This window comes from Scyliorhinus torazame, chromosome 6 (assembly GCF_047496885.1).
Source record: "Scyliorhinus torazame isolate Kashiwa2021f chromosome 6, sScyTor2.1, whole genome shotgun sequence".
Lineage (NCBI taxonomy): Eukaryota > Metazoa > Chordata > Chondrichthyes > Carcharhiniformes > Scyliorhinidae > Scyliorhinus > Scyliorhinus torazame.
The window spans coordinates 38,018,714-38,036,647 of NC_092712.1; the positions used below are offsets into that span (position 1 = coordinate 38,018,714).

Genomic DNA, 17,934 nt, shown 5'->3' on the forward strand with positions numbered 1-17,934 from the left:
ACTTTTGCCTCCCGTTTGTTTTTAATGTATTTAAAGAAACTTTTACTATCATCCCTAATGTTACTGGCTAGCCTACCTTCATATTTGATCCTCTCTTTCCTTATTTCTCTCTTTGTTATCCTCAGTTTGTTTTTGTAGCCTTCCCAATCTTCTGACTTCCCACTACTCTTTGCCACATTATAGGCTTTCTCTTTTGCTTTGATGCATTCCCTAACTTCCTTTGTCAGCCATGGCTGCCTAATCCCCCCTCTGATAACCTTTCTTTTCTTTGGGATGAACCTCTGCACTGTGTCCTCAATTACTCCCAGAAACTCCTGCCATTGCTGTTCTACTGTCTTTCCCACTAGGCTCTGCTCCCAGTCGATTTTCGTCAGTTCCTCCCTCATGCCCCTGTAGTTACCTTTATTTAACTGCAACACCTTTACATCTGATTCTACCTTCTTTCTTTCAAATTAGAGATTGAATTCTACCATATTATGATCACTGCCTCCTAAGTGCTCCCTTACTTTAAGATCTTTAATCAAGTCTGGCTCATTACATAACACTAAGTCCAGAATGGCCTGTTCCCTCGTGGGCTCCATCACAAGCTGTTCCAAAAAGCCCTCCTGTAAACATTCAATGAATTCCCTTTCCTTGGGTCCACTGGCAGCATTATTTACCCAGTCCACCTGCATATTGAAGTCCCCCATGATCACTGTGACCTTGCCTTTCTGACATGCACTTTCTATTTCGTGGTGCATTTTGTGCCCCCGGTCCTGACCACTGTTAGGAGGCCTGTACATAACTCCCATTATGGTTTTTTTGCCTTTGTGGTTCCTCAGCTCTACCCACACAGACTCCACATCATCTGACCCTATGTCATTTAGTGCTATTGATGTAATTTCATTCCTAATTAACAAGGCAACCCCGCCCCCTCTGCCCACCTCCCTGTCTTTTCGATAGGTTGTGAATCCCTGGATGTTTAAATGCCAGTCCTGAACCCCCTGCAACCATGTCTCTGTGATGCCTACCACATCATACCTGCCAGTCACAATCTGGGCCACAAGCTCATCTACCTTGTTCCGTACACTGCGCGCATTTAAATATAGCACCTTTAATTCTCTATTGACCGTCCCTTTTTGTTTTCTTAGTGTGGTGGACCTTGGTTTACTGAGCCTTTCCATACACTGTGTCATATTTTGTGGGATGGGGACTATCGTAACCTCTCCTGAGTTTTGTCTTTTCGTGCTTTTTTGTATTCCTAAGCAGCTACGCTTCCCACTGATTACTTCACCTCTTGGTTCCCTGACTTTCCCTTCCCCCCCCCAATCTTTAGTTTAGTTTCAGTGCGCCTCACTACTTGGAAGCATATTTTAAAATTGAATATTCTCAATAACAACTTGCCGTTGAAGCTCGCAGACTGTCATGACTGCAAGTTATAAATATTCTAAAATATAAACATTATAGGAATGAAAATTGCAGTGTGATATCTCATTTGTATTGCTTTTTAAAAAGTTAATTCTTTCATGGGATATGGGAGTCACTGGCAAGGCCAGCATTTGTTGCCCATTTCTCTGGAGCTTGTTCGATCATTTCAGGACAGTTCAGAGTCAACCATGTTTCTGTGGCTTTGGAGTGACAATGTTGGCAAATTTCCTTCCCTGAAGGACATTAATAAACCAGAGGGGTTTTATGACAGTTGATAGTTTTGTGGTCACCATTACTGATGCCGAGCTGTCAATTTTACACTTTACTAAATAAATTTAATTACAACAACTGCTGCAGTGGAGTTGAACCCATGTCCCCAGAGCATTAGGTCTCTAAGTTCAGTGACGTTACCACAATGCCACCGTGTCCCAGAATAATACAGCGCAGAATAGGCCCTTCGGCCCATCAAACCTGCACCAACGCATGAAAAACACCTGACAGACTTCCGGTTGTGACCATGGAGTGAGTGGTCACACACACGGCAGCTTCTGCTTAAAGGCACAGAAAAGAGCTCTTTTTACCCAATACTGGATGGAATTTGGATGAAAATGCACAGGTGACTGTTGGAGGATTAGTATCCCCCAGAAGTGGTACGTCTGCTGGCTATCCGACCCGGCAGAAAACAGTGAGAGAGTTGGCTGAAAAGTTGGAGGGAGCCTTTGCTGCAGTAGCCACTGTAAGCATGCAAGCGGGGGAAGGGCTGATGCAAGCGGGGGAAGGGCTGATGCAAGCGGGGGAAGGGCTGATGCAAGCTGGAAGGCCCCAGATGGAGGCAAATTCTGCCGGCAGAGGAAGGAAATGCATGTGGATCGTTCAGAAGCCATTGAAGGAGCTGTGGCACCCTTGAAGAGTTCTCTGGAACGGGCGAAGAGGTGTTTGGAGATTGGGGAGATCGAAGGAGTGATCTTGGACCAGAGTGATCATGTGGTGGCGAAGGTGGGGCTCCTAGGGGACCTGTGTAAAACGTTGAGGGCATCCGGGCAATAGTAAGGGATGATATTGGTGCTATGGAGAACAAGGTTGAATCAATTTGGGTGGAAATCAGGAATAGTAAGGCGAAAAGGTCACTGATAGGAGTAGGAGTAGTCTATAGGCCACCAAATAGTAACAGGATGGTAAGGCAGGCAATAAGCAAAGAAATAACAGATGCATGTAGAAATGGTACAGCGGTTATCATGGGAGATTTTAATCTGCATATCGATTGGTTTAACCAGGTTGGTAAAGGCAGCCTTGAGGAGGAGTTTATAGAATGTGCCCGGGATCATTTCCTGGAACAGTATGTAATGGAACCTACAAGGGAACAAGCGGTCCTAGATCTGGTCCTGTGTAATGAGGCAGGATTGATTAATGATCTCATAGTTCGGGATCCTCTTGGAAGGAGCGACCACAATATGGTGGAATTTAAAATACAGTTGGGAGGATGACAAGGTAAAATCAAACACTAGTGTTTTGTGCTTAAACAAAGGCGATTACAATGGGATGAGAGAAGAACTAGCTAAGGTAGACTGGGAGCAAAGACTTCATAGTGAAGCAGTTGAGGAACAGTGTAGAACCTTCCGAGCGATCTTTGACAGTGTTCAGAAAAGGTTCATACCGACAAAAAAGAAAGACGGTAGAAAGGGGAAAAATCGACCGTGGCTATCTAAGGAGGTGAGGGAGAGTATCAAATTGAAGGAAAAAACATACAAAGTGGCAAAAATTAGTGGGAGACTAGAGGACTGGGAAGTCTTTAGGGGACAACAGAAAGCTACTAAAAAAGCCATAAAGAAGAGTAAGGTAGACTATGAAAGTAAACTGGCTCAGAACATAAAAGCAGATAGTAAAAGCTTCTACAAATATATAAGACAAAAAAGAGTGGCTAAGGTAAATATTGGTCCTTTGGAAGATGAGAAGGGAGATTTAATAATAGGAGACGGGGAAATGGCTGAGGAGCTGAACAGGTTTTTTGGGTCAGTCTTCACGGTGGAGGGCACAAATAACATGCCAGTGACTGATGGAAATAAGGATATGATAGGTGAGGACCTTGAGATGATTGTAATCACTAAGGAGGCAGTATTGGGCAAGCTAATGGGGCTAAAGGTAGACAAGTCTCCTGGCCCTGATGGGATGCATCCCAGAGTGTTAAAAGAGATGGCTAGGGAAATTGTAAACGCACTAGCAATAATTTATCAAAATTCACTAGACTCTGGGGTGGTCCCAGAGGATTGGAAAGTAGCAAACGTGACACCACTGTTTAAAAAAGGAGGTCGGCAGAAAGCGGGTAATTATTAGCCGGTAAGCTTAACTTCGGTTGTAGGGAAAGTGCTGGAATCTATCATTAAGGAGGAAATAGCGGACTTCCGGGTGCGGCGATGACCAGCTAAGTCGCACGTTTCGGCAGCTCCCGGTGGAACGGACTTTAGGGCTCTTGATAGGAGCCCCAACGGCAATTTTAACGGCTAAAAACACCGTGCGGTAAACCAGAAGGGTGTTCCCCCTGGACACGGATGGAAAAAGGAGAGGAAAGTGGCCGGATTGCAGCGGATCCTTTGGAACAACGGCAAGGAAGGCAAGCAGAAACCAAGATGGCGTCGGAAGGTGGCAGTCTCATATGGGGCCCTGAACAACAAGAGTTCTTGAAACGCTGCGTGGAGGAGATAAAAAAGGAAATGAAGAAAGAGTTGTTGGCCCCGATATTACAGGCGATTGAAGGGCTGAGAGAGGAACAAAAGACCCAGGAGCAGGAGCTTCGGGTCGTGAAGGCGAAAGCAGCAGAGAATGAGAACGATATACAGGGCCTGGTGGTGACGTCGGAGATACAGGAGGCACACCAGAAACGATCTGTGGAGAGGTTGGAGGCACTGGAAAATAACGCAAGGAGGAACAACTTGAGGATTCTTGGCCTTCCTGAAGGTGTGGAGGGGGCGGACGTCGGGGCATATGTGAGCACGATGCTGCACTCGTTAATGGGAGCGGAGGCCCCGACGGGTCCGTTGGAGGTGGAGGGAGCGTACCGAGTTATGGTGCGAGGATCGAGAGCAGGAGAAACTCCCAGAGCCATAGTGGTGAGATTCCTCCGTTTTAAGGATAGAGAAATGGTCCTTAGATGGGCGAAGAAAACTCGGTGTAGTAAATGGGAGAACGCGGTGATCCGCGTTTATCAAGATTGGAGTGCGGAGGTGGCGAGAAGGAGGGCGAGCTTTAATCGGGCCAAAGCGGTACTTCACAAAAAGATGATAAAATTTGGAATGCTGCAACCGGCAAGACTGTGGGTCACATATCAAGGGAGGCACCACTACTTTGAGACGGCGGATGAAGCGTGGACTTTTATTGTAGAAGAAAAATTGGAATGAGTGGATTATGAAAATGAACGTTTGGACAAAGTGGTGGGGCGAATGGGGGGGGGCGAAGAGGGGATTTATGTTTTAATCCTGCGGTATGGTAACTTTTCTCTCTCCCACAGGTGGTGATGGGGGGAGGTGGGGAGGGAGAGGAGATGGGGCGTTGGCCATGGGAGGCGGGGCCGAGGGAGAGGCGCGGGCTTGGTTCCCGCGCTATGATAATTATGGCGGGAACAGAGAAGCAGGAAGGAGGGGGCGTCGCACGGTGCGAGCCGTGATCACGGGGGAAAGCCGAGGTCAGCCAGAGTTTGCTGACTTCTGGGAGCAACATGGGGGGAGTAACTACGCTAGCGGGGGGTCTAGCGGTGGGGGGGGGGGGGGAGGGGGGAATTACTGGGTTGCTGCTGCTGGGGAAAGGGGGGAAGTGGGTACGGGAAAGGATGGGCGGGGGGGCACCGTCTGGGAGAGATACAGCTGCGTGGGAACTGGGTGAGAAGCTGGAAAAAGATGATGGCTAACCGGCAAGGGGGGGGGGGGGGGGTGGGAAGCCCCCCAACTCGGCTGATCACGTGGAACGTGAGGGGGCTTAACGGGCCGATAAAGAGGGCACGAGTACTCGCACACCTTAAGAAACTTAAAGCAGATGTGGTTATGTTACAGGAAACGCACCTGAAACTGATAGACCAGGTTAGGTTGCGCAAAGGATGGGTGGGGCAGGTGTTCCATTCGGGGCTGGATGCGAAAAGCAGGGGGGTGGCTATATTAGTGGGGAAGCGGGTAATGTTCGAGGCAAAGACTATAGTGGCGGATAACGGGGGCAGATACGTGATGGTGAGTGGCAAATTACAGGGCGAGATGGTGGTTTTGGTAAACGTGTATGCCCCGAACTGGGACGATGCCAACTTTATGAGGCGAATGCTAGGACGCATCCCGGACCTAGAGACGGGAAAGCTGATAATGGGGGGAGATTTTAACACGGTGTTGGAACCAAGGCTGGATAGGTCGAAGTCCAGGACTGGTAGGAGGCCGGCAGCAGCCAAGGTGCTTAAGGATTTTATGGAGCAGATGGGAGGGGTGGACCCGTGGAGATTCAGTAGACCTAGGAGTAAGGAGTTCTCGTTTTTCTCCTATGTCCATAAAGTCTATTCACGCATAGACTTTTTTGTGTTGGGTAGGGCATTGATCCCGAGGGTGAGGGGAACGGAATATACGGCTATAGCCATTTCGGATCATGCCCCACACTGGGTAGACTTGGAGATAGGGGAGGAAACAAGAGGGCGCCCACCCTGGAGAATGGACATGGGACTAATGGCAGATGAGGGGGTGTGCCTAAGGGTGAGGGGATGCATCGAAAAGTACTTGGAACTCAATGACAATGGGGAGGTTCAGGTGGGAGTGGTCTGGGAGGCGTTGAAGGCGGTGGTGAGGGGGGAGCTGATATCAATAAGGACACATAAAGGGAAGCAGGAGAGTAAGGAATGGGAGCGGTTGCTGCAAGAACTTTTAAGGGTGGACAGACAATATGCGGAAGCACCGGAGGAGGGACTGTACAGGGAAAGGCAAAGGCTGCATGTGGAATTTGACTTGCTGACTACAGGCACTGCAGAGGCACAATGGAGGAAGGCGCAGGGTGTACAGTATGAATATGGAGAGAAGGCGAGCAGATTGCTGGCACACCAATTGAGGAAAAGGGGAGCAGCGAGGGAAATAGGGGGGGTGAGGGACGAGGAAGGAGAGACGGAGCGGGGAGCGGAGAGAGTGAATGAAGTGTTCAAGACATTTTATAAAAAATTGTATGAAGCTCAACCCCCGGATGAGAGGGAGAGAATGATGGATTTTTTGGATCGGCTGGAAATTCCCAAGGTGGAAGAGCAGGAAAGGGCGGGACTGGGAGCACAGATCACGGTAGAAGAAGTGGTGAAAGGAATTAGGAACATGCAGACGGGAAAGGCCCCGGGACCGGACGGATTCCCAGTTGAATTTTACAGAAAATATTTGGACTTGCTCGCCCCGCTACTGACGAGGACCTTTAATGAGGCAAAGGAAAGGGGACAACTGCCCCCGACTATGTCAGAAGCAACGATATCGCTTCTCTTAAAGAAGGAAAAGGATCCGCTACAATGCGGGTCCTACAGACCAATTTCCCTCCTAAATGTGGATGCCAAGGTCCTGGCCAAGGTAATGGCAATGAGAATAGAGGAATGTGTCCCGGGGGTGGTTCATGAGGACCAAACGGGGTTTGTGAAGGGGAGACAGCTGAACACGAATATACGGAGGCTGTTAGGGGTAATGATGATGGCCCCACCAGAGGGTGAAACGGAGATAGTAGTGGCGATGGATGCCGAGAAAGCATTTGATAGAGTGGAATGGGATTATCTGTGGGAGGTGTTGAGGAGATTCGGGTTTGGAGAGGGGTATGTTAGATGGGTGCAGCTGTTGTATAGGGCCCCAGTGGCGAGTGTGGTCACGAATGGACGGGGATCGGCATATTTTCGGCTCCATAGAGGGACAAGGCAGGGATGTCCTCTGTCCCCATTACCGTTTGCACTGGCGATTGAGCCCCTGGCGATAGCGCTGAGAGGTTCCAGGAGATGGAGGGGAATACTTAGGGGAGGAGAAGAACACCGGGTATCTTTATATGCGGATGATCTGCTACTATATGTGGCGGATCCAGCGGAGGGGATGCCAGAAATAATGCGGATACTTGGGGAGTTTGGGGATTTTTCAGGGTATAAATTGAACATGGGGAAGAGTGAGCTGTTTGTGGTGCATCCAGGGGAGCAGAGTAGAGAAATAGAAGACCTACCGTTGAGGAAGGTAACAAGAGACTTTCGTTACCTGGGGATCCAGATAGCTAAGAATTGGGGCACATTGCACAGGCTAAATTTGACGCGGTTGGTGGAACAGATGGAGGAAGATTTCAAGAGATGGGATATGGTAGCATTGTCAATGGCAGGGAGGGTGCAGGCGGTTAAGATGGTGGTCCTCCCGAGATTCCTCTTTGTTTTTCAGTGCCTCCCGGTGGTGATCACGAAGGCTTTTTTCAAAAGGATAGAAAAGAGTATCATGGGTTTTGTTTGGGCCGGGAAGACTCCGAGAGTGAGGAAGGGATTCTTACAGCGTAGTAGGGATAGGGGGGGGCTGGCACTACCGAGCCTAAGTGAGTATTATTGGGCCGCTAATATTTCAATGGTGAGTAAGTGGATGGGAGAGGAGGAAGGAGCGGCGTGGAAGAGATTAGAGAGGGCGTCCTGTAGGGGGACCAGCCTGCAGGCTATGGTGACAGCCCCATTGCCATTCTCACCAAGGAACTATACCACGAGTCCGGTGGTGGTAGCTACACTGAAGATTTGGGGACAGTGGAGACGACATAGGGGAAAGACCGGAGCATTGGGGGGGTCCCCGATAAGAAACAACCATAGGTTTGCCCCGGGGGGAATGGATGGGGGATATGGAATGTGGCAAAGAGCAGGAATAACGCAATTGAAAGATCTATTTGTGGATGGGAAGTTTGCGAGTCTGGGAGCGCTGACTGAGAAATATGGGTTGCCCCAAGGGAATGCATTTAGGTACATGCAATTGAGGGCTTTTGCGAGGCAACAGGTGAGGGAATTCCCGCAGCTCCCGACACAAGAGGTGCAGGACAGAGTCATCTCAAAGAAATGGGTGGGGGATGGTAAGGTGTCGGATATATATAGGGAAATGAGGGACGAAGGGGAGACTATGGTGGACGAACTAAAAGGGAAATGGGAAGAAGAGCTAGGGGAGGAGATTGAGGAGGGGCTGTGGGCAGATGCCCTAAACAGGGTAAACTCGTCGTCCTCGTGCGCCAGGCTAAGCCTGATTCAGTTTAAGGTATTACACAGGGCACATATGACTGGAACACGGCTCAATAAATTTTTTGGGGTGGAGGATAGGTGTGCGAGGTGCTCGAGAAGCCCAGCAAATCATACCCATATGTTCTGGTCATGCCCGGCACTACAGGGGTTTTGGATGGGGGTGACAAAGGTGCTTTCGAAAGTAGTAGGAGTCCGGGTCGAACCAAGCTGGGGGTTGGCTATATTTGGGGTTGCACAAGAGCCGGGAGTGCAGGAGGCGAGAGAGGCCGATGTTTTGGCCTTTGCGTCCCTAGTAGCCCGGCGCAGGATATTGCTAATGTGGAAAGAAGCCAAGCCCCCGGGGGCGGAGACCTGGATAAATGATATGGCGGGGTTCATAAAGTTAGAGCGGATTAAGTTCGTCCTAAGGGGGTCGGCTCAAGGGTTCACCAGGCGGTGGCAACCGTTCGTCGAATATCTTGCGGAAAGATAGATGGGGGAAAAAAGGAAGGCAGCAGCAGCAGCCCAGGACTTGGGGGGGGGGGGGGGGGAGGGATGGGGGGGGTGGGTGGGGGGGGTATAGCCTGTGACAAGGCAGTTGCCAATTCGGGCTAGTTTTCATTTTTGTTATTTAATATTTATTTATTTGTTGTTTTTTGTTTATATAAAAAAGGTCATTATTATCTGTATTGTTATAATGTTGTGTAAAGGATGCACAATGTACTGTGTTGGTTGACCAAAAATTTTCAATAAAATATTTATTAAAAAAAAAACTAACAGAAAGCAGAGAGTGGGGATAAATGGGCGTTTCTCTGGTTGGCAACCTGGAACTAGTGGGGTCCCTCAAGGATCAGTGTTGGGCCCGCATTTGTTCACAATTTACATAGACGATTTGGAGTTGGGGACCAAGTGCAATGTGTCAAAGTTTGCAGACGACACAAAGGTGAGTGGAAAAGCAAAAAGTGCAGAGGATACCGGAAGTCTGCAGAAGGATTTGGATAGGTTAGGTGAATGGGCTAGGGTCTGGCAGATGGAATTCAATGTTGCCAAGTGTGAGGCAATCCATTTTGGGAGGAATAACAGCAGAATGGATTATTATTTAAACGGTAAGATGTTAAAACATGCTGCTGTGCAGAGGGACCTGGGTGTGCTGGTGCACGAGTCGCAAAAAGTTGGTGTGCAGGTGATTAAGAAGGCTAGTCGAGTTTTGTCTTTCATTGCTATTGGGATGGAGTTCAAGACTAGTGAGGTTATGCTGCAATTGTATAGGGTGTTGGTGAGGCCGCATCTGGAGTATTGTGTTCAGTTTTGGTCTCCTTACCTGAGAAAGGACATATTGGCACTGGAGGGAGTGCAGAGGAGATTTACTAGGTTGATCCCAGAGTTGAGGGGATTAGATTATGACGAGAGGTTGAGTAGACTGGGACTGTACTCATTGGAGTTTAGAAGGATGCGGGGGGATCTTATTGAGACATATAAAATTATGAAGGGAATAGATAGGATAGATGCGGGCAGGTTGTTTCCACTGGTCGGGGAAAGCCGAACTAGGGGGCATAGCCTCAAAATAAGGGGAGGTAGATTTAGGACGGAGCGTAGGAGGAACTTCTTCACCCAAAGGGTTGTGAATCTTTGGAATTCCTTGCCCAGTGAAGCAGTTGAGGCTCCTTCTTTAAACGTTTTTAAGAAAAAGATAGATGCCTTTCTAAAGAATAAAGGGATTCGGGGATATGGTGTATGGGCCGGAGAGTGGAGCTGAGTCCACAAAGATCAGCCATGATCTCATTAAATGGCGGAGCAGGCTCGAGGGGCCAGATGGCCTACTCCTGTTCCTAGTTCTTATGTTCTTTTATACATTGGAGTTTTAATGGCCCAGACCGAGGGGCTTTACACTGTTACCCGCCCCTCGGTGTACATTTGCTGGAAAGACTTTACACAGTGGTCTTTCCCCATTGCGCCTTGGCGGCAGCTGCCCCAAGCTTGAGTGCGTCCCTCATCACGTAGTCCTGGACCTTGGAATGTGCCAGTCTGCAACACTCGGTCGAGGACAATTCTTTGCACTGGAAGATCAGCAAGTTTCGGGCAGACCAAAGAGCGTCTTTTACCGAGTTGATGACCTTCCAGCAGCAGTTGATATTTGTCTCGGTGTGTGTCCCTGGAAACAGTCCGTAGAGCACAGAGTCCTGTGTCACAGATCTGTTTGGGATAAACCTTGACAAATACCACTGCATCTCTCTCCAGACCTTCTTTGCAAAGGCACATTCCACAAGGAGGTGTGTGACCGTCTCATTTCCCCCACAGCCACTCCGAGGGCAGCGTGCATTGGTGCAGAGCCTTCGGGTGTGCATGAAGAATCTGACAGGGAGGGCCCTTCTCACCACCAGCCAAGCTAGGTCTTGGTGCTTGTTTGAAAGTTCTGGTGATGAGGCGTTCTGCCAGATGACTCTGGCAGTCTGCTCAGGGAACCATCCAACGTCCTCCACGGTCTCCTTTTCCCTGAGGGCCTCGAGGACATTACGTGCTGACCACTGCTTCATTGCCTTGTGGTCAAAGGTGTTTTCCTTCAAAAACTTTTCCACAAAGGACAGGTGGTACGGTACGGTCCAACTACTTGGAGCGTTCCGCGGCAATGAGGCCAGGCCCATCCTTCGCAACACCGGGGACAGGTAGAACCTCAGTATGTAGTGACCCTTGGTGTTTGCATACTGGGGGTCCACGCACAGCTTGATGCAGCTGGACACAAAGGTGGCCAACAGGATGAGGGAGGCGTTGGGTACGTTCCGCCCTCCCTTCTCCAGAGGTTTGTACATGGTGTCCCTTCGGACACGGTCCATCTTGGATCGCCAGATAAATTTGAAGATGGCCCGGGTGACTGCTGTGGCGTAGGGTCGGGTTATGGGCCAGACCTGCGCCACGTACAGTAGCACCGAGAGTACCTCACACCTGATGACCAGGGTTTTGCCCGCAATGGAGAGGGAGCGTTGCTCCCACCAGCCCAGTTTCTGTCTTACCTTTCCTATGCGCTCCTCCCAGTTTTTGGTGCACGCCCCAGCAGCTCCGAACCATATCCCCAGCACCTTCAGGTAATCTGACCTGACAGTGAAGGGGACAAAGGACCGGTCGGCCCAGTTCCCAAAGAACATGGCCTCGCTCTTGCCCCGGTTTACCTTGGCTCCAGAGGCCAGTTCAAACTGGTCGCAGGTGGTTAAGAGCCTGCGTACAGACGCAGGATCCGAGCAGAAGACGGCAACGTCGTCCATGTACAGGGAGGCCTTGACTTGCATGCCTCCACTGCCTGGGATCGTCACTCCTCTTATACCCGGATCCCTCCTGATGGACTCGGCAAAAGGTTCTATGCAGCACACAAAAAGGGCAGAGGAGAGAGGGCAGCCCTGCCTGACTCCAGATCTGATCTGGAACTTTTCTGATTCCCACCCATTGATTGAGACTGCGCTATAGATGTTTGTGTAGAGCAGTTTGATCCAATTGCGAATTCCCTCCCCAAACCCCATTTTGGAGAGCACATCCATCATGTAAGTGTGTGATATTCTGTCAAAAGCCTTTTCCTGGTCAAGACTGATGAGGCAAGTGTCCACCCCCCTGTCCTGCACGTAGGCGATCGTATCCCTGAGTAGCGCGAGGCTATCAGAGATCTTCCTGCCAGGTACAGCACAGGTCTGGTCAGGGTGGATCACCGACTCCAGAGCAGACCTGACCCGATTGGCGATGACCTTTGCTAGAATTTTGTAGTCCACATTCAACAGTGAAATGGGTCGCCAATTTCGAATTTCTTCCCTTTCCCCCTTCTGCTTGTAGATTAGGGTGATGATGCCTTTCCTCATGGACTCTGACATGCTGCCTTCCAGAAGCATACTCTCGTACACTTCCAGCAGGTCTGGGCCCATCCAGTCCCACAGAGCCGAAAACAACTCAACCGGTAAGCCGTCGCTTCCGGGAGTTTTACTCGTCTCGAAGGACTTGGCGGCCTTTGTCAGCTCGTCCAGAGTTAGTGGTTTGTCCAGGTTTTCCAGCTCGCTGTCGCCTATGACCTCCGTGATAGTCGACAGGAAGGTCTGGGAAACAGTGCTATCTGTTGGCTTCAGGTCATACAGTCCGGCATAAAAGGATTGGCTGATCCTCAGGATGTCAGACTGCGATGACTTTTCAGAGCCATCTTCTTCCTTCAGGCTGCTGATCACAGAGGTCTCTCTGTGCACCTTTTGGAAGAAGAAGCGTGAGCACTTTTCGTCCTGCTCCACGGAGCGGACTCTGGAACGGAAGATAACCTTGGAGGCCTCCGAGGTGTAGAGCGAGGCTTGCTGGCTCTTCACCTCTTGGAGATCCTCCTTGACATCCACCCCCATCGACTGCAGCTGGAGCAAATTTTGCATACTTTTCTGGAGCCTGGACATGACCCCTCGTCTCTCTCTCACCTTTTGAACGCCCTTGAGGATGAAAAACCTCTTGATATTCCCCTTGATTGCTTCCCACCAGAGATGTGGGGCCTCAAAGAGGGGTTTCACGGTTCTCCAACCTTTGTAATCCCTCCTGAGTTCCTCGATGTTCTCAGGGGTCAGCAGTTTTACATTTAGCTTCCACGTCCCCCTGCCTACCCCCTGGTCTTCCTGCAGGTGGCAGTCGGCCAGTAGGAGGCAGTGGTCAGAGAAGAACACCGGCGTTACGTCGGTGGACCTGACCGTGAAAGCTCGGGACACAAAAAAGAAGTCTATCCTGGAGCGGACGGACCCGTCTGGCCGTGACCATGTGTATCTACGCTGCGCGCCGTCAGCAGGGTTGCTGCAGACGTCGAGCAGCTTGGCGTCTTTTACCGTTTCCATCAGGAGTCTGGACGTAGCGTCTAGTTTGCTGTCGGCTTTGCTGGATCGCCCAGCCGCATCGATGATGCAGTTGAAGTCACCACCCAGGATGACCGGCTTGGAGGTGGCCAACAGCAGTGGGAGTTGCTGAAGAACTGCCAGCCGCTCACTTTTTACGGCCGGGGCGTACACATTAATAAGTCTGAGAGGGGTGTTTTTGTATTTCACGTCTGCTACGAGGAGGCGCCCGCCCACCACCTCCTTAACGTCGGAGATGGTGAAGTTGCCTCCCCGCAGCAGAATACCCAGGCCGGAGGAGCGGCAGTCGTTTCCTCCTGACCAGATGGATGGCCCGTGGGACCACCAGCTCGACCAGCGTCTGTAGTTGCTGAGGTGCGGAATTCCGCACTCCTGCAGGAACAGTAGGTCAGCTTTTACATTTGCCAAATAGTTGAGTGTGGCTACACACCGCGAAGTATCTTTGATGCTTCGCACATTTATGGATGCAATTTTTAAACCCATTATAAAAAGATAGATTTACCAGTCTCAAGAGTCCAGAGTCTATACAGTTGGCTGTTCCAGCTGTTGAATGTTCCCCAGCATGCCGGTGGTGCTCGCAAACTTTAGCACAGTTGCAGGGCTGAGAAAACTGTTCTGGTCCGTACTGGCCCCGTGATTTTGATGCAGATGCATTGGGGGGGTGGTGTAGCCCTGGGGTTCGTCGTGGCAGTCAGTAGGTGTTGGGGTTGCAGGCCGGTCTTCACCTGGGTTGTTGCTGCTCGTTGCTAGCGGGGGTTGGTCTGTGACCTTGTTTTCTTCCCGGTCGGTGGTCTGGGGGGTCTGTGCCTTCCGTTCCACGTTGGTGCTTTGCCTCTTTATCTGAGGCCGATTCTTGTCCTGTTTTCCCTCATCGGATGAGGTGTCGGCACTAAGTGCGCCGGCTGAGAGGTGTCGCTTTTTGCCACTACCCCTCAGGGGGTTCTTCAGTTTGTTTTTTTGTTTCCTCTTACGTTTGTCCCTGTTCACGGTTTCCCAGGGCTCTTTATTCTTTGTCCCATCCTCTTCCTCTTCCATTGAGTGTTCCTCATCAGATGGGGCTGGGGCTGGGTTGTCAGGAGGTGCTGGGGCCTCCTCTTTTTGTTGGGGGCCCTTTTGTTGCTTTTCCTCATTCTGAGCCGTGGTGTCTTTTTCGGTGGAGGGTGTATGCACCTCCTCTCTGGTCGCCTTTTTAACTCCGCTGCTGATGATTTCAGCGTATGTTGCCCCGCGTTTCGGGCAGGCCCTGTAAAGATGGCCGGCCTCCCCACACAGGTTGCAGCACTTGTCTTCTTTGCAGTCCTTAGTCATGTGTCCCTCCTGCCTGCAGTTCTTGCAGAAGGTCACACTGCAGTTTGCGGCAACATGCCCCGTTTTGCCACAGATGTGGCATACACGTGGCTGTCCCACGTAGTAGAGGTAGCCACGATTTACTCCAATAGCGAAATTGGAGGGGGGATGCAGGATGGCTCCGTTGCTGTCCGTTCTTAGGGTCACCTTGACCTGGTGCTCACTTGTCCAGATGCCGAAGGTGTCTTTCACTTGCACGCTGTCACTTTTCAGCTCAGCGTACCTGGCGAGGAACGTGAGCACATCAGATACAGGGACGTGGGGGTTGTACGTGTGCAGTGTAACAACCCGATTTCGCTGTGCCGGTAGCGTAAACAGAGGTTCCGCAGTCAGGATCGACAAGGGACTCTGGTTACCTTTTTCCTTGAAGACGTTCAAGAATTTGATGCACGCTGCGACGCTCTTGAAGGTGACATCAAAGAAACCATTCTTGGGGAAGTTTTGCAAGCAGAAGATCTCTGTTGCTTTAAACCCACAGCACTCGAGCAGCACCTTCTTCACGAAGTGTTTCCGGTCCAAAGGTGACTCTCCATCCGTTTTCTTCACTGTGACTCGGACAGTGTTTCGCACGCCCCAGCCTGGTGGTCGGGATGCAGCTGCATCCATAGCTCGTACGTTGGGTGTGAAACTGTATCGGCGTTAGGCCTAAACCCGAGGTTTAGGCCAGCATGTAGATCCACCAATAGCAGCCAAGCTCCAAACGTTTCCTCTTTGACGACTTCAATCCCTCCGAGTTCTCCAATCCACGATCGACATCGAAATCCTCAGCTTCTCTCAATCAAATGAGACTACACTTGATCTTAGCCAAAAGGCCGAGAAGCGATTGATGCAAGCTGCGAGACTGTTGAAAGTGATGTCAAAATGTGGATTGTTGGGGAAGTGTTGCATCAAAATATCCATTGTTGGGGAAGTGTTGCATCAAAATATCCATTGTTGGGGAAGCGTTGCATCAAAATATCCATTGTTGGGGAAGCGTTGCATCAAAATATCCATTGTTGGGGAAGCGTTGCATCAAAATATCCATTGTTGGGGAAGCGTTGCATCAAAATATCCATTGTTGGGGAAGCGTTGCATCAAAATATCCATTGTTGGGGAAGCGTTGCATCAAAATATCCATTGTTGGGGAAGCGTTGCATCAAAATATCCATTGTTGGGGAAGCGTTGCATCAAAATATCCATTGTTGGGGAAGCGTTGCATCAAAATATCCATTGTTGGGGAAGCGTTGCATCAAAATATCCATTGTTGGGGAAGCGTTGCATCAAAATATCCATTGTTGGGGAAGTGTTGCAAGCAGAAGCATCTGTTGGTTGAAAGCCGCAGCACTGGGGCAGCACCGGCTTCAGGAAGAAATAGTGATGCACAGCAGGCGAGTGGTTGCAAAGTGTTGTAAGCAGATTGTCCATATTGGAGAATGAAGAGAAAAGGCATGAAGTAGAGAAGTGCATGTACATGCTTGAGCTGTTTTTTGACTTTGAAATTCCCCATAAAGGGGGTGTGTGCACCGTTCCCGGAGGTACTGCAATACCAGGTCGATGCGTGGAGTGGACGGAGCAAGCCCCTATTCCATCTCCCTGCTCCAAAAATCAATTTAATATATGGTCCCCAGATAAGGGACGTATCAGATATTAAACTGATAAGAACAGATTTTTTTTTTTTTTTTTTTTTTTTATTCAAAAAAATATACTTTATTCATAAAATTTATCATGAGCATTACAGAAACATTTCAAATTGTCTTGACTGTACATTTCCGGCAGGGTTACATGTTGCCTTGACTTTCTTTCATTCAATTTTGATATTGTCATACACATCACTCTTTACATTACAATTCCTTCTTAAATATTTACATTGTCATGTTTGTTTTATACATTGGAGTGTTGGTTGCCCAGACCGAGGGGCTTTACACTGTTACGCGCCCCTCGGTGTACATTTGCTGGAAAGACTTTACACAGTGGTCTTTCCCCATTGCGCCTTGGCGGCAGCTGCCCCAAGCTTGAGTGCGTCCCTCAGCACGTAGTCCTGGACCTTGGAATGTGCCAGTCTGCAACACTCGGTCGAGGACAATTCTTTGCACTGGAAGATCAGCAAGTTTCGGGCAGACCAAAGAGCGTCTTTTACCGAGTTGATGACCTTCCAGCAGCAGTTGATATTTGTCTCGGTGTGTGTCCCTGGAAACAGTCCGTAGAGCACAGAGTCCTGTGTCACAGATCTGTTTGGGATAAACCTTGACAAATACCACTGCATCTCTCTCCAGACCTTCTTTGCAAAGGCACATTCCACAAGGAGGTGTGTGACCGTCTCATTTCCCCCACAGCCACTCCGAGGGCAGCGTGCATTGGTGCAGAGCCTTCGGGTGTGCATGAAGAATCTGACAGGGAGGGCCTTTCTCACCACCAGCCAAGCTAGGTCTTGGTGCTTGTTTGAAAGTTCTGGTGATGAGGCGTTCTGCCAGATGACTCTGGCAGTCTGCTCAGGGAACCATCCAACGTCCTCCACGGTCTCCTTTTCCCTGAGGGCCTCGAGGACATTACGTGCTGACCACTGCTTCATTGCCTTGTGGTCAAAGGTGTTTTCCTTCAAAAACTTTTCCACAAAGGACAGGTGGTACGGTACGTTCCAACTACTTGGAGCGTTCCGCGGCAATGAGGCCAGGCCCATCCTTCGCAACACCGGGGACAGGTAGAACCTCAGTATGTAGTGACACTTGGTGTTTGCATACTGGGGGTCCACGCACAGCTTGATGCAGCTGGACACAAAGGTGGCCAACAGGATGAGGGAGGCGTTGGGTACGTTCCGCCCTCCCTTCTCCAGAGGTTTGTACATGGTGTCCCTTCGGACACGGTCCATCTTGGATCGCCAGATAAATTTGAAGATGGCCCGGGTGACTGCTGTGGCGTAGGGTCGGGTTATGGGCCAGACCTGCGCCACGTACAGTAGCACCGAGAGTACCTCACACCTGATGACCAGGGTTTTGCCCGCAATGGAGAGGGAGCGTTGCTCCCACCAGCCCAGTTTCTGTCTTACCTTTCCTATGCGCTCCTCCCAGTTTTTGGTGCACGCCCCAGCAGCTCCGAACCATATCCCCAGCACCTTCAGGTAATCTGACCTGACAGTGAAGGGGACAAAGGACC

The 17,934-nt window shown here is 50.1% G+C and overlaps 1 protein-coding gene and 1 non-coding gene across 2 annotated transcripts in view; one reads left to right on the plus strand and one right to left on the minus strand.

The window, feature by feature from the left end:
- Positions 1-17,934, plus strand: part of LOC140424756 (nuclease EXOG, mitochondrial-like) — a 387,484-nt gene that overhangs the window by 153,946 nt on the left and 215,604 nt on the right. The gene's annotated exons all lie outside the window — the stretch shown is intronic.
- Positions 16,298-16,488, minus strand: LOC140425948 (U2 spliceosomal RNA). The gene has a single exon (XR_011948095.1). It is a non-coding gene; the product is annotated as a U2 spliceosomal RNA (small nuclear RNA).